We start from the raw sequence: 13,455 nt of genomic DNA on the forward strand, positions 1-13,455 counted from the left end.
CAATTTGTCTCGCTGCATGTATCTTTCATGTCTGTAACATTTAGTAACGTTCTATTCAAAGCGTCCGCGCATAGCCATGTGATATTTCCAGCTTAACCTGCCTCGTGATAACTTTATAAATATCTCTTACATAGCTAGCAGCCACAAGCGCCTTGTCGAGTCTCCATCTAGTGGACAAGCGGCAGAACTGCACCCTTTCGTTCCCTTAATTAGAAATTGACTGTAAATATTATAATTGGGTATAATTGTAAATACTAAATCAGTTATGGTCGATATTATTACAACCGTGAATCCGAATCAATATATATAAAGTAATTGATATAATATTAAAAATAATAAGTAATTTCATAACTCATATTTTCATAATTCATAATTAATAATCACCATCCTCCATCCCTATTCCCCCTCTCCACGACACAATGAAAGGAAAAAACCCTCAACAGCTTGAAATTAGCAGCTCTAAAAGTTATAGTTTCTTTAATGGCACATAGTATGCCAACTAATTGTTGAAGAGATTCCTTAGTGTAACATGTCTGGAGCTGGATACAGTTCCTCTAAATCAAAGCACAGCTCACACTAACAGTTGCAGTATGTTAGTGGCTGGATGGTGACTTTATGAAAAATTATAAAGTGACACAGCAGTTGGGTTGAAAAAAACCCAAAACAACACATCACACTTTGATGTTTTTAAACACTAAGTTCAAGAGGACCAACAGAAACCTTCCTGGTTTTATTGCAGCCTCTCTTTCATCCCTCCCTACTCACACGCTTCTCTCCCACTGTTAGATGGGGGCCTGTTATCTTTCAGTCACTTTGTAAGCTTGACTTGTTTACAGGCTGCATGTCTCTGTTTATAGGCCTATATCAAACAAACAGGGCAAGTGTGACCTCCTAGGATCTGAAATGCAATGTTTTTTCCTCTTGGGTGAGCAGGAGTGGCAAGAGAAGGAGGAAGGAAGGGGAGAAAAGAAATCCTGTAATTTTCCTTCTCCTTATCCCTCCTCTCTAGGTTTAAACATACATGCCTATATGTTACCATGTTATTTTAAATTAATCAGTTGATTAAATGTTTGCTTACCAAAAATCCATGAAAATACACAGCAATTGTCTCAGCAAAAGTTCCACTTCAAAATCAATGCTACATAAAGGCTTCTTTTAAACCAGCTATTTAAAAAGTTTTATATTATAAATACATTTAGATGTTCATTTGGTGAACCTTAAAAGCTTACATAACATTTTACTGGTTACATTTAAAGGGTGTCAACAGGGTAATTATAAGCATCCACATGGTAATGATGAAATTTTAGAAACCATTAATGGCATGAGTTTGGGTATTCCTTCTTATCTTGAGTAATATTTTACTTCAGGCATAACCCCAGTCCAGTGAATAAGAGTAGTCCTTAATAAGATACTCAAATTATATGAGAGACAGTTTGCTTATATTGCTAATGGCAGATTTCTTTCCAGTTCTCCATTAGTTTCAGTTTATAAACACCCCAGAGGAGGTATGGCACTTTTTATTTTACTTATAGGATTCATTTTTTAGGTTCATGGTTTGAAAAGGCTTGATTTTGCACAAACACACACTTGGAAGCACAAGGGGTTTCTAAAGAGCGTATAAAGAGGCATATCACATTCACCCTTACAGTATTTTATGGTGAGACGCTGGGCCACCCTGTTCTGAGCTAGCTCTTTTTAGGCTTTCTCTTCCAAGTTGCTCACCAAAAGAGAAAGCAAAGCTTTGGAACTTATATAAAAAAAAAATTCTAGGAAGTCGACATTTTGAGCACAAGCCTTTCCAATTAAATAGGTCAGACAAGACAGAAGAGGAAAGATTTTGAATATGGCCCTTCCTTCAACAGCCATGCCCCTGCAGGTGGGACCTCAAGATAGATATAGCCCCTTTACTGTGAGTAGCAGCAGTGCCCAGTCCCCACTGAGTCCTCCCATCTTCTCTGAGAGCTGTCTGTTCCTCGTTCCTCAGTTTTCTCCCACAGTAGGAGATTTCTCCTGCAGAGACCCCCTGTGTTCTCCTGCAGGCAGACAGTCTTTCAAATCTTACTGTGTCATCCTTTCACTACCAGGACTTGCTTGAAAGGGAGGGATGGACTTCTGGCATTGGCTGACTTTTCACACCTATGAGGCTTCCTCCTCACAGATGGAAGATTGCATTCTGCAAGACACAGGCCTTTTCCTCTGTGGTCTCCTTACTCCAGAAGCTGAGGAGACCTGTGGGCTCATACACACACCTTCCAAACAGCAAGCAGCAAGGAAGGAGACAAACCAGTCCTTCACACCACCAAAGCTTCCCAGGTTAGGTCATCATAAAGAGAAGGCAGAGACTTGTGTTGTGTTTTGTTTTAAACTAAATTGTTCAGGCCATCTATACCCCTTCCATTTTTTTTATCATCTGAAGAAAACAGAGGAAATTAAACTATATCAGTAGAAGGCGGGTTTTTAATCATAACCACTTTTTCCCCTAGAGACCAAATGCGTATGCTCGAATTAATGGATTCTTGCCATTAATCACAAAGAGCTCAGGATAGATGCAAGAGAAACTAGGTTTTCCTCATCATGCATAAACTTCCTTCAGCTTTCTTCAGCAGTTTCACATGGAGATGATGAAGCCATTAAGCCTAACAAAAGACCTGGCTTGAATCCTGGATCCAGATTCAGATGTACATTAATTTCTGGTTTGGGCCTTCAGATATTATTAGTTCTTCTTCTACCCCTTTTTACTTGCTCCTCTCCTTTAAGATTGCTGAAAACAAAAAACAAACACTTTAAAGTTTAGTTACAATTACAGAAGTGAGGCTAAATTTGAAACACATGCTTCTCTACAGCACAGCCTGTTGGCAACCATAGATCACTCTTTCCCCCATATGTCAATATCTGACAATCCCATTCCAACATGTATAGCTCTGTACTAAAGATACTGAGTTTTATGTTATGTAGGAAACACCTGGAAACAATGTGACAGGATGCCTAGCCCTTTTTTGCAGCTCTGGTCTTTATCGTGGAAGTCTGTGGCAAATCAGACACTTAACATTTGTTTTCCAAATCTGAAAGCAAAGCCTTCACAGCCCTGCCTAGATGGAGGAGAGATACTGTTCCTCGTGGGATTAAGGAAAATCAAAACTGAACTTGAAGGTATGAAACTATGTGAGATTTAGACACATTCAAAAATCACAGGAATATACTTAAATTTTCAGAATAAAGAGAATTAATATGTAAGTCTCCAGTCTCAAAACAGGTAGTATTCAATTATTAGCTGTTCCTGTAACTAACAAGAGCTCAAGGCATCTCGTGGATGGACAAGAAAATTCACATCCAAACCCTCATCTTTCCCACTCCTTCTGACAAATTCTAGCTGGCTTGCTTTTCTGCATGAATTATCACACTTTACTCTGTGTGGGAATTACTGCCCTTCTAAAAGAACTAGGATGCAGGTATAAGTATCAGCAGCCACTGAAGAATCAAATAAGTCGTGGACCCGATATATCTCACACAGGGTAAAGGTATGTGACTTTAGGGTTGCATTTGACATGGGTGGGCAGGCTGAGTGAACATGGGCTTCCTGAACTCTGCTTATGTTAGGAGCTTAAAACATCAAGGTTTTTACCTTCTTCAAACCTACTTCATATGAAGTATTCATCATAAAGTAGGGCTCACAGGCTATTATGTTTCTATAGCATATGATTATGTCACAAAAAATGTAATTTTCTTTATTGTAGGATTTCCTGAGGTAATTTGCCCTGTGAAATCCAGTACAAACAGAGAGAAACCAGGACTGAGGAGTTTTTCCGTGAGAGGTCAGGTGCCAGCTATTATTAGTGTTCCTGTCAGCATATCTATGGCAATATTCAAGATCACAGGGAGGATCAAAGCTTTAACTCCACCAGTGGGAAACAGCTGACAAGGCACAGGGCATTAGGGCTGCAGGTTCCTTTCCATAAAAACGCCACTTACCTGTCTCAAGACTTTTATGGGTGCACTGTTCCCTGAAAAACGGATTTGTTCCCATATCTCCTATGCTGAAGCCATAGGAGCTCTAGGACAGAGACTTCCTCCACCCACTCTGTCCCACCCTCCCTCCCCCACCCCCAGCTACCACTCCGTACACTGCCAGGGACCCCATGGCTGTATTACAATGCAAGCACTAATTAACAGCCCAGGCAGGCTTTGTGCAATGGTTGCCAAGCCAATTTCTTTGTCTTGCACTGAATTGCTTGCCCCACTTAGCTTTTTAAGTCTTTAAGTTCATCATTTACTGCAATGTACTGAGTTATATCATAGAAATTTTAGAATCATGACTCCCCTTCATAACTTATTTTTGTACAATAGCAGGTCATCATATGCTTTCTGTGCTCTGTGCTCTGATGAGCTTTGAGCTTTAATAAATGATTAATCCAATTTAGAAGTATCTTAACACTGCTTTAACTGCATCTTTCCTCAGAATGTCACTTAACTTTCTATGTTGTGGGCATTCATTACGACTTTCACATGCTGTAAATTAAGAACATTTACACATCCAATCAATGTTAAATAAATGCCTGAAGAACTCCTTGGCAATTAAGTAATTAGATGGCAGCATGAAGTATCCTTTGTACTTAATGTCTATGAAGAAAATCATATAGCGGTTTTGCACAAATTGCATACTGGGGTAAACGTTGTGCTGGCAGGAAACACTCAGATGAATTGTCAAATGCAGCTGTGAGTTCATATGGACTGCTTTCTCCCCAGCTCTCCCATCCTTCCCCCACTGACTTAAAAGAGAAATTACTACAAATAAGTTCGTGGCAGGATAGTACTTTATTATTAAGTTACTTCCTCCACTAAAAAAGGAAGGAAGGGAAGGAAGAAACAAAAGAGAGAAAGAGAGAAAGAGAGAAAGAGAGAAAGAGAGAAAGAGAGAAAGAGAGAAAGAGAGAAAGAGAGAAAGAGAGAAAGAGAGAGAGAAAGAAAGAGAGAAAGAGAGAAAGAAAGAGAGAGAGAGAGAACCCACCACAAAAAAAAACCAACCCAACCCAAACCAAAAAATACAAACCAGAACAATAAAACCAAAACAACAAAAATTAAAACTAAAGCTTGACATTTTATGTCATAGTTACAAGACTTTAAATTTGTCTAGAAAAAAAAAAAAAAAACAGATATGTACACACAGGCCATTTGCACAGCCAGTGACAACAGAGACTTTAACCCTTTCACACCCTACACATTTTTTTAATGGTGCACAAAACCTGCAGTCATTATATATATGTAGCAAAGTGTGCAAAAAGTCTTAGAAGGAGAAATAATTGGCACACTAGAGTGTCTTGAAAGTGACAGCATGTATTTTGTGTACACACCATACACAAACACCTAAAAGTAACATCAATCATTTGCCCTGCAATTTACATGGGCTGGTACTCACCAAAATGATCAGTCAAACATCAAAAGGACAATTGAATTTTATGCCTTGAAGTTCAAGGTTAAGGTAAATACTATTAATTTCCTTAACACCCATCATTCATAGTCAGCCTGGAGAAGAGGAAACCTTGAGAAAGTTGTACGAACAGGTGGAGTTAGACACAAGAGTGAGTCAGGCACAAAAGAAAGGAAGGAAAAGAAGGAAAAGAAAAAGAAAAACTCTTTGGAAGGAGAGCGGAGTTTGAAGTTACACCCCAAGCATTTTAAGTCAGCCAAACTTCAAAACACCTCTACTGATGCCATGATGAGGGTCCCTGCTCAAGGCACTATACTCTCCACCCTGTAAAAACGATCTACTGCTCTACAGAGGTCACCCCCCAACCAACACAACCTCCTTACAAAGAAGCCCATTGTAACCAAAAACTTCCCAAAGCTGGTTAGTGCTGAGGTTGCACAAAAGAAAGGACCCCATTTGCACGGAAGCAGGATTTATTTTTTAGTACCAAGCATTAAAAAAAAAGAAAAACCACAACACCGAACAACACAAAATAGCTGTAGGGAACTTGTTTTTCCTATTTGATGCAGTCTATAGAAAATGTTTTAAAGGTGGCCCGATGGAGGCAAGTCACTCACTGCGAAAAATTCCAGTCTCGGGGTGGCAGCGCCACCTTCTTGTCAAGGAATTTAATAGCAGGCTCCGAAAACGGTGACCTCGACTGCTAGTGTTTGCTTGTGTCGAAACCACACGGGTTTCTGTCTGGCACCACAGAAGACACTCAGTTTGCACTGCCAGGTGGGCATAAATAGGCCCCGAGCCCTCCCTGGCACTATCCCAGCCCTCTTGGCCGACCCCACATCCTCCTGGCCCATTGCCCTCCTGGCCTGACCCGTGCTTTTGGCTGGCCCCACACTCTCCAGGCCTGGCCGGCCCTCTCCCGGCTAAGGGGAACGAGCAGGAGCTGTAGTGTACCCCAGGTCCAGCTCCTGCTCCCCTGAGGTTGGACAGGCAAGATAATTTTATTTTTTTTTAAATGAGGGCATCTTAAAATTCATAGGAAGCCGTTTTGAGACTTAACCCAGCCTCTTTTATTCCCAGTAGAAAGGTTGTCTTCCAGAGAAATGTTTACTTCTGTTTTTTCTTTTGATGAAAAAAAAAAAAATTCCCTGTAACTTTGTTCAATTAGAAGCAAAATGTTTCTCCCAAATAAGTAATTTTTCCATAGGTAAATGTTCCTACAGCAACACTTTTAACATCCCATGATTTTAGTGGGTGTTAAAAATATTTTAGTCATGTTTTGGTCTGGTAGAATGTTATATTTAGGGGATATAAAGTTTTATAATCTTCCTTACTCTGAATCAGCAATTCGATGCTCTGTTAAATCAGTTAAGGAAAGACTAAAACAATCATAATCTCCCTGGAAAAGTGGCTAAGTTCCTGGCTAATGAACTCTTCCATCCACCAGGGAGCATCACCAATGAGAGTCCACAGAGAAATCCATCTTCTCCTCCTGTGTTGAAAGACTCGTGGCTGCAGTTGGTGATTTTGTCTGTGTGAAATGTAGCAGCAACATTAAAAAAAAAAAAAAAAGAAAAATTAACCCTCTTGAAGAATCTCAGCTACAAAGTGTGCCAAACGGATGTCCTCAGAGCTCAAATGCTGTGGTGAACTACAGAAACAGCAGAGCACTGGGATCAGTAGAGGGGAATATTCTGTTTTGCTATCATAAATTACTTTAAATATGACATGAAAAGATATATAATTGTTGGCAGGGTGAGAATAATTTCTGAGCCTCTCCAGTCACCAAGGGGCTCTTCTGCTTCCAGATACAGTTAAGAACTCATTCCCTGAACCATTTTTTGTGGTGTGATCATTTAGTCCATATGCCAGTAATATAATTTCACTTTGGTTACAAGATAGCACAAGTAATAGCAGAAATCTTTCCATGCATTTCTCTTTCCAGTTTTTACCTGGGATGGATGAGAAAACAACAAAGGCCCAAAGCATGACACTAAGTGTTTCTGAGTGTAACTAAAGAAGAAACAAGCTTCAAAGAGATTTCCTTTTCCAATATATTCTTCCATTAGATGATTCAGATAAATATTATTGGATACTGAAGCCCTAAAGATTTCAAAACCTCCTCTCTCCTTCAGTCCTGAGATTAGATGTGGAATAGCACCAACAGCAAAAGGATGTGACCTTTTAAGCATTCCAAATGTTTGGAGTTTGCTTGTTCTTTGCTGAACAGATTGAAGACATTCAACAAGTAAGGAAAAGAAGCAGCAGATTCAAAAGGAAGCACATGCTGACATTACATATCCTAGTGGATACAGGGGAAAATGTAGATTTTCAAGGGTAAAAAAAACAAGTTTGCATTGTACTTTGTCACAGTTAGTTGTATGTGATGTTAATGAATGAATATCATCAACCTGATCTCGGCATACCTGCATTAGCAAGGCATGCTTGAACTAGATGATCTCCAGAGGTCCTTTCTAACCCCTACCATTCTGTGTAACTTCAGCAGGGCTGTTAGTGAGCTGCCTACCTTCTGCTCTTAGAACTCACTGAAATTACAGCCAGATTGCCAATGTTAGATTTTTATACCTATAGAATTTGCTTATGCATACACACCCCCATGCAACTAGTTGTTAACTACAGAGGAAAATAAAATGGAAAAATAAAAAGGCAAAAGTGGACAACTGAAGAAACAAAAAACAGCTCAGAATTTATCAAATAATAAAAAAATATTTTCCACATTTTAAAACTCTTGAAAATGTTGATTACTACTGTGAAATATGACTGAATTTCACATCCCCTGTCCTGATCTCAGAAACATTGAGTCCTAATACATTTAACTGCTTAAAAAGAAATGCCTATTAAGCTCTCCAGTGAGCATGCATGCATTCCTTTCTGTGGGACTCCTCAGCAACTGGTTGTGATATATGTTTTCCTTGCATAACAGGACCAGGAATAGGCGCAATGTGAAGGCCAAGGTAAGTCAACTCAGTACAACCTAGAACGGCACAGCTAGACCTATTACTTCAAAAGCACAGTAGCACTGATACTATTGAGTGACTGGAAGGTGCTGTCACTCCCTGATCATCTGCTCCCGGACATCTGCTGGAGGGACAACACAGCAAGGCACCAGCAATCCAGGATGTTCCTGCATTGCATAGATGACAACTTCCTCCTCCAAATGGTAGAGGAACCAACAAGAAAAGGTGCTGTGCTGGACCTTGTTCTCACCAAAAGGGAAGGGCTGGTAACCAATGTGAGACTCAGAGACAGCCTTGGCTGCAGTGACCATGAAGCAGTTGCATTTAAGATCCTCAGGGCAACCAGGAGGACGTATTCTAAGATTTACGACCCTAGACTTTAGGCGTGCAGATTTTGATCACTTCAGGGATCTGCTGGCCAAAGTGTCATGGGACAAAGCCCTAGAGGGAAAAGGGGCCCAGGACAGCTGGTCAGTATTCAAGGACCACCTCCTCTGTGTCCAGGAGCAATGTATACCAACAAAGAGAAAAGCAGGGAAGAATGCTAGGAGGCCTGCCTGGATGAGCAAGGAGCTGCTGGACAGCTATCACTTGAAAGAAACTCTACAAGGAGTGGAGGAAAGGACAGCTAGAATGGGGGGAATGTAAGGAAGCTGCCTGAGCAGCAAGAGACCTGGTTAGGAAAGCCAAAGCACAGTTTGAATTGAATCTAGCCAGGGAGGTTAAAGGGCACACTAAGAATTTCTACAGGTATATTAATGGTAAAAAGAAGACTAGGGAAGGTGTAGGCCCCTCAGAAAGGAAACAGGTGAAACAGTCACAAGTGACGTGGAAAAGGCTGAGGTTCTCAATGACTTCTTTACCTCAGTCTTCACTGCAAGGGCCTCCAGCCACACTCCTGGAATAGTCATGGAAGCTAATGGCAAGAACCAGAAGGAATAACTGCCCATCATAAGTGAAGATCAGGTTCGTGATCACCTGAAGAACCTGAAAGTGTTCAAGTCATGGACCATGGGATACACCACAGTATGAGAGAACTGGCAGATGAGGTTGCTAAACCCTCTCTATTATATTCCAAAAGTCCTGGCAGTCTGGGGAAGTCCCCACTGACTGGAAAAGGGGAAACATTACTCCAATTTTTAAAAAGGGTAAGAAGGAAGAACCAGGGAACTACAGGCCAGTCAGTCTCACCTCTGTGCCCACTAAGATCATGGAGCAGATTCTCCTGGAGGCACTACCAAGACAGAAGAATAGTGAAGAGGTGATTTATTACAGTCAGCATGGGTTAACCAAGGGCAAATCCTGCCTGACAAACCTGGTGGCCTTCTGTGAACAGGTGACAACATTAATAGATGAGGGGCGAGCAACTGATGTCATTTACCTGGACCTGAGCAAGGCCTTTGACACTGTCCTGCACCACATCCTGGTCTCCAAACTGGTGAAACACGGGTATGATGGGTGGACCACGAGATGGATAAAGAACTGGCTTGATGGCCACACCCAAAGAGTGGCTGTCAATGGGTCCATATCCCAGTGGAGGCCAGTGACAAGCAGAGTCCCTGAGGGACCAGTCCTGGGACCAGTCTTGCTCCACATCTTTGTCAGTGACATGGACAGTGGCATTGAGTACACCCTCAGCAAGTTTGCTGATGGCACCAAGCTGTGTGGTGCATCAGACACACTGGAGGGAAGGGATGCCATCCTGAGGGACCTGGACAGGCTGGAGAGGTGGGCACAAGCCAACCTCATGAGGTTCAACAAGACCAAATGCAGGGTCCTGCATCTGGATCGAGGCAATCCCAAGCACAAGTACAGGCTGGGCAGTGACTGTCTAGAAAGCAGCCCTGAGGAGAGGGACTTGGGGGTGCTAGTGGACGAGAATCTCAACATGAGCTGTCAATGTGCACTTGCAGCCCAGAAAGCCAACCAGATCCTGGGCTGCATCAAGAGAAGTGTGGCCAGCAGGTCAAGGGAGGTGATTCTCCCCCTCTACTCAGCTCTGGTGAGACCCCACCTGGAGTACTGCATCCAGTTCTAGAGCCCCTATTACAAGAGGGATATGGACATGCTGGAACGTGTCGAGAGAAGGGCCACCAGGATGATCAGAGGGCTGGAGCACCTCTCCTATGAGGACAGACTGAAAGAGTTGGGGCTGTTCAGTCTGGAGAAGAGAAGGTTCTGAGGTGACCTTCTTGTGGATTTCCAGTGTCTGAAGGGGGCCTACAAGAAAGCTGGGGAGGGACTTTTTAGGCTATCAGGTAGTGATAGGACTAGGGGGAATGGAATAATGCTGGGATTGGGGAGATTCAGAATGGATGTGAGGAAGAAGTTCTTCACCACGAGAGTGGTCACAACCTGGAATTGGTTGTCCAGGGAGGTGGTTGAGGCCCCATCCCTGCAGGTGTTTAAGGCCAGGTTGGATGAAGCTCTGGCCAGCCTGATCTAGTGTGAGGTGTCCCTGCCCATGGCAGGGGGGTTGGAACTTGACGATCCTTGTGGTCCCATCCAACCCTGACAGATTCTATGATTCTGTGATCATCCCCAATATCCTTTATCATCTTAGGGGGCAATTACACTCCTGGGGAGCTCTTTCTCTGTACCTGGAGGATTTCTGTCACGGTTAACGCTGAAGCTTTCTTCAATCCTGTGCATTTCCTGTTAAGAGCCTGTATGCATACATATGTATATATACTTAATATAAACTACAGGAAAGACAGGACAGCATTTCAAACTACCAATATGTCGACATACTGTACAAAGAGGAAGTGGCACTGCAGCAACAGGCCATTAAAAACTCTGAAGACCAACCAAGAATCAGGAGTTATCTGAAAAATGAGGTAGGGGGTGGGGAGGAAATATCAGGCCTTTTCCAACATGGTTGGCGTTTCCTAAATCTCACATAGTTTCATAACCTTACAAAAGAGAGGTGTGTTTCACTGAACTACCTGAGCAAGTGGTGCTATAAATAATCACATATTTTCACACTGACTTATCCTGTAACACCCTCTCTATCACTTAATTGCCTTTCGTCTTTTGTTCTCTTCTTGGGGAGGTGAGGCCAGAGGCACTCTGAAAGCAGCAATATGACTTCCTATGCTTATATGCTTTAATCCTCTCTCCCAGCCTTCCATCTTGAAATGACATTATAAGGAAAGTAATAACTGATTCATTTCTCAAGAAGCTGAGGTGGGATAGCCAAGGTCAGCTACCAGCTAGAAGGAATCCAAACCAGGGCCTAGGGGGTAATACCAAACCGTTCTCACCCACCCAAGCTCTTGTTCAGGACAAAAAGTACCCCCTCTAAGAGAGTAAAGCTCAGCATTTGTAGTATTGCTGTGAGCACTCTCATCTAACATGGATTTTCATTATTATTTTCTGTATCGTCAATCAGCTGAAGGTGATACATATGTCATGGTAGGGCCATGACATGGCCCAGTACAAACCCAGAGAAGCCTTAAGATGTCTAGACAGGGGCTCTTTCTCTCCCCTTCTTCCGGCAGGAAAACAGGGCAATGCGCGGAAAAAGAACTAAGGGGACAGGACTCCTGCCTGTCTAGTAAACAAGATGTTTATCTGGGGTAAGAGCACATAAGCTGACCACTGTTCCCCCAGAAACAAGGTCTTGCTTCTGCCTTTTATAGTTATAGCCTGGCAGAACACCTTTCCATTGGGCAGCTACATGTTAGCTTCAGTGCCCCATTGGACCAACCAGTCTCCAGCAATTTGTATATATACAAGTGACTTGGTAGTCACCCTTGCCTTGCCTTGCCTTGCTCTTGAACCTACTTGGACCCATCTCATAGAAGCTGCCTCAAGTTGCCCTGCCCTGGCTTGAGTGCCTGGTCCAGAGCCTGGGATAAAGCCACGAGCCATACACATGCAAGCTGGAGAAGCCACAAGCCTAGAAGCCTGATCTACCTTGCCTGCTTCCCCTTGCCACTAGAATCGTGCCATGCCTCAGTTTACCCAGAAACCAAGCAAGCGCCCATCGTGAAGAGAGTTGTTAACTGCCCGCCATCTGCTGAAGCCTGATCAGCCTGGGACCACGCGGTAATAAACTCTTCTTGCTGGCAATCTGTCGTGCCACTCTGTACGAGAGTGCCCCAAGCTAACACAGCAGCAGCAGCAGCATCCCCCCATGTGGGTAAAACTGGCTGTAATTAATTCACTGCCCTTTGGGTTTAAAGGTTCTTATCGAGCCTCCCCTGAGCTGTAATTGAGCACTATCTACTCTCGGGGACTTTTTCTTTCCAAGTTGTTGCCTCCTAATTTGCATAAAATAGTTTGTATTTTGCTGTAAGACTTCATATTCCCATTGTAATTATATATTCCAACCATACAACGATTCTTTTAATGAGTTTTGGCATATTTCATTAATAAAGGGTTACTATTTTTATTAATACCCGTTTGCCATATCATTTATTATTGTTGTAAGGGTAATTAATAATTCCCCCCCTCAATCACAACAATATACTATTTTAGTAGTAACATCTGAATGGCAACTCTATTTCTTTTTCAAAAAAGTAAAATTAAGATCACCCTCCTTCCTCCCAGTATTCACTGTTTCATAATCCAAGACGTCTCAATGCAGCATGGGTATCCAAAAGACTATATTTTTTATCATCTGCTTTTAATTTTCTAGATGAAAACCAACACAATTTCCATCACAAAGGAGAATTCTGGTGTTATACTCTCATTTATCTGCCCTGCGTACACTCGGCAATTCGATCTTCATTTTCTAGACAAATAATCAAGGAATTACTGTGTTTTGACAGTACAAACAAATAAGGTTATCTATAAATAAGCCACAGTAAGGATGGTGGGCAGTCGCTTCACACCCACACAGGGACTGCCCTGGGGCTATTGCTCCTTTGGGTATTTTTGGCCATTGCTGGTGATACACCAGGAGTATACCCTCCTTTCTGAGTCCCTCTGTGCAAGCCTGTGTGTGGGAAAGGGGCCTTCACACAAAGCACTTCTGAAGAAACTGTGTGAGATTTTCACTCTCTTCTTGCCAGTCTCCCTCATGGGCAGCTGCATTTTGGTGGGACT

The sequence above is a fragment of the Indicator indicator genome, chromosome 2 (assembly GCF_027791375.1).
Source record: "Indicator indicator isolate 239-I01 chromosome 2, UM_Iind_1.1, whole genome shotgun sequence".
NCBI lineage: Eukaryota > Metazoa > Chordata > Aves > Piciformes > Indicatoridae > Indicator > Indicator indicator.